This window comes from Chenopodium album, chromosome 22, assembly GCF_948465745.1.
Source record: "Chenopodium album chromosome 22, dcCheAlbu1.1, whole genome shotgun sequence".
Taxonomy (NCBI): domain Eukaryota; kingdom Viridiplantae; phylum Streptophyta; class Magnoliopsida; order Caryophyllales; family Amaranthaceae; genus Chenopodium; species Chenopodium album.
The window spans coordinates 10,124,093-10,128,138 of NC_137855.1; the positions used below are offsets into that span (position 1 = coordinate 10,124,093).

Sequence of the window (4,046 nt, forward strand, 5' to 3'; positions counted from 1 at the left end):
TAAGAAATGGGTAGAGAGTTGCCCCACAAAGAAAGTGTTAGGAAACTACTCCATTCAAAAAGTAGTTACTTCACAACAAACATTATCACAACAAACATTAAATATAAGAAGTTACCTAAGGAATAACCCCCAAATCGATAGATACATCCGTTACAACAAATACATATTCCGTACATATGTAATAACTTTGTGTAACTAGTAACCACACATTGATAAAAATCAACATACATAGTCCACAATATCAAAAAGAGTAAAAAAAGGGATGAATGCCATGAATCTAAACTCTAAATGAAATTTACATGAAATTACACCCATACTCCTATAGGAGTCGAGTTTACTCATCATCACTCTATATAATATGGAGTAAAATCTTTCTAAATAATCTCAATACATAGTTTCAACTTCCAAAAATCATACACTTTCATAACCATGGAGTTACACCAACGCAACACTGCTACAAATAATGCTACAAACTCCGATCACAATCAACCCTTTCCGGTTAAAACTTCGAGTCGATGGAGTTTACCGTGCAAAGCAGTTTACTTCATTGTTACACTCTCCAAAAAAGTTAACAAAAACACACATCTCTACAAAAGAGTACTTGTCCGTTCTCCGTCATATGTCATCCTTGATGTTAATAATACTGATTCTGTTTCATCTACTCATGATAATTTACAAGAATCGTCGTTGTTGTCGTTGTCATCGTTGTCATCGTTGTCCTTTCCTATTAGCCAACAAACCCTCACTTCCATTACAAGAGAAAAGAATCTTGAATCACTTTCGCAACTTGGCGGTGTAAAGCATCTTGCTTTAACACTAGGAACCAACAATGCACTTGGTGTTGACAGCACTAACACTCCTGATATTTTGCATCGAAAGAGTGTTTTCGGGTCTAATTGTTTCCGAAAACAGCCTAATAAAACCTTCATTAGTTTCGTAGTTGAAGCATCAAAAGACACCACAATCATAATACTTTTCATATGTGCAACCCTCTCTTTGGGGTTTGGTATGAAGCAGAATGGCCTAAAAGAGGGGTGGTATGATGGTGGAAGCATCATTATTGCTATATTTCTCGTTGTTTCGGTTTCTGCCATCAGTAACTTCAAGCAGAGTAGACAGTTTGAAAAGCTCTCCAACATTAGCAGTGACATACAAGTTGAAGTATTGAGAGATGGTCGCCGCCAATATACATCCATCTTTGAAGTTGTTGTGGGAGATATTGTGTATTTGAACATTGGAGATCAAATTCCGGCTGATGGGTTGTTCTTGGATGGATACTCCTTGAAGGTGGATGAATCAAGCATGACCGGCGAAAGTGATAATGTTGAAGTAGATGAAAGGAGTAGCCCTTTTTTGTTCTCTGGCACAAAAGTGACAGATGGTTATGGAAGGATGTTGGTTACTTCAGTGGGGATGAACACTACATGGGGTGAAATGATGGGTTCGATTACTCGAAGCATGGATGAAGAGACTCCATTACAAAAACGGCTTAATAAACTCACTGCATATATTGGTAAGGTTGGGGTTCTTGTGGCATCACTTGTTTTTATTGTACTGTTAATTCGGTATTTTACAGGACACACTTTAGATGAACATGGAAAACGTGAATTTAATGGATCGAAAACGAGTACTAATGATGTAATGAATGCAGTGATAAACATTGTTTCTGCAGCGGTTACCATTATTGTTGTAGCCATTCCAGAGGGTCTCCCCTTAGCCGTGACTTTAACTCTGGCTTATTCGATGAAGAAGATGATGGGAGATAATGCCATGGTGAGGAAGCTCTCTGCTTGCGAAACTATGGGTTCGGCTACTACTATATGCACTGACAAAACAGGTACACTCACTCTTAACCAAATGAGTGTCACTGAATTTTGGCAGGGCAGAGAAGTGGTTCAAAATCCCTTATTTTTATCGAAGTCTGTTCTCGAGTTGCTTCATCAAGCAGTTGGGTTGAACACAAGTGGAAGTGTCTGTCAATTGGGTTCTGTAACAGTTCCTGAGATATCGGGAAGTCCGACTGAGAAAGCAATCCTAAGATGGGCTATATGTGATTTGAAGATGCAGATTGAAAAATTGAATGAATATTTTGAGGTTCTGAAAGTTGAGGCCTTCAACTCTGAGAAAAAGCGAAGTGGGGTTATGGTTAGGATGATGAGTGATAACAAAGTAGTGCAAGTGCATTGGAAGGGAGCAGCAGAGATGATTTTGGATATGTGTTCGAGTTATTATGATCAAGGAGGGATGCTTGTGAGGTTGGAGGAAGAAGATAGTAAATATTTCCGGGGAATTATTCAAAATATGGCAACACAAAGCCTAAGATGCATTGCTTTTGCTCACAAACAAGGAAACGAAGGCGATGCTTTACATCAGCTTGATGAAAGTGGCCTAACTTTGTTGGGTATAGTTGGGTTGAAGGATCCATGTCGGCCTGGTGTCCGAGAAGCAGTAGAATCATGCAGGAAAGCAGGAGTTAGTGTGAAAATGATTACCGGGGACAACATTTTTACTGCGAAAGCCATTGCTGCAGAATGCGGCTTCCTCAAACAAGATGATCATTTATTACATGAAGAAGCTGTCATAGAAGGTATTCAGTTCAGAAATTACTCTCCTGAACAAAGAATGGCTAAAATTGACCACATTCGAGTAATGGCAAGATCATCCCCATTTGATAAGCTTCTCATGGTCCAGTGCCTAAAAGAAAAAGGCCATGTAGTGGCAGTAACAGGTGATGGCACAAATGATGCCCCTGCTCTAAAAGAAGCCGATATTGGGTTGTCAATGGGCATCCAAGGAACTGAAGTTGCAAAAGAGAGCTCCGATATAGTTATCCTAGATGACAACTTTGCTTCAGTTGTCACGGTCTTAAGATGGGGTAGATGTGTTTACAACAACATCCAGAAATTCATTCAGTTTCAACTGACAGTAAATGTGGCCGCGCTTGTAATCAATTTTGTTGCTGCAGTTTCTTCAGGAAATGTTCCTTTGACAGCAGTCCAACTGTTGTGGGTGAACTTGATCATGGATACTTTAGGAGCATTAGCTTTGGCAACCGAAGAACCAACTAATGATCTTATGGAAAAAACTCCTGTAGGAAGAACTGAGCCACTCATAACCAAAGTCATGTGGCGAAACCTCATTGCACAAGCCTTTTATCAAATGACCATCTTGCTGATCCTACAGTTTAAGGGTCAGTCAATCTTCGGAGTAGGGGAAAAGGCGAAGGACACACTCATCTTCAACTGTTTCGTGCTATGTCAAGTATTTAACGAGTTTAATGCAAGAAAGCTGGAGAAAAAGAACATTTTTAAAGGTATTCTTAAAAACAGATTGTTTCTAGGAATAGTTGGGATTACTGTTCTTCTTCAAGTGGCAATGGTAGAATTCCTCAAGAAATTTGCAGGTACTGAAAGGTTGAATTGGGTTCAATGGTGCGTATGCATAGCACTTGCTGCGATCAGCTGGCCCATCGGTTGGCTCGTAAAATGTATTCAGGTTTCTGAGACGTAGAATTCCTGCCATTGACCATAAAACAAACATCAGTGTCAATCTGACTCATGATAAAAGAAAAAGTTTTTGCTGATATTAATCTGAGTCATTGCATATACTTTTTAGTCAGTGGATCTAGAATTGTACAAATTAAGACTTTATGGAATAGTTTGTTAATAATGAAATGCTTTTATTAAACTGCAACTTTATAGCAAATCTACATCAATATGCAATTAACTATTATCAATCCAGGCAAGAAAGTGAGTTTTTTTTCCTTACACCCTAAAGCATGTATGCATATCATTATGTCAAGAGTTGAGTATTGTAATTTTAAACTTTCACTCTATTTTTTTAAGCAATAGTGTTTACTTTTGAGTCTTACAAAAAAATAATATTAGGCTGGCCCATCTATTTCATTTAGTCTTTTTTGAAAAAAACACACCCTTCCCCTGTTTTTTCTTCTAATTAATTCAATATTCTTGTTTTTTCATCCACCTATTGCAAGTAAAGAAACAAAGGGGAAAAGAGAAGGAAAACAAAGAGGTGGCTTAAGGGCA

The 4,046-nt window shown here is 38.3% G+C and overlaps 1 pseudogene; it reads left to right on the forward strand.

The window, feature by feature from the left end:
• The first annotated feature begins 414 nt into the window (after positions 1-414).
• Positions 415-3,693, forward strand: LOC145605114 (putative calcium-transporting ATPase 13, plasma membrane-type pseudogene; annotated as a pseudogene).
• The last annotated feature ends 353 nt before the right edge of the window (positions 3,694-4,046 follow it).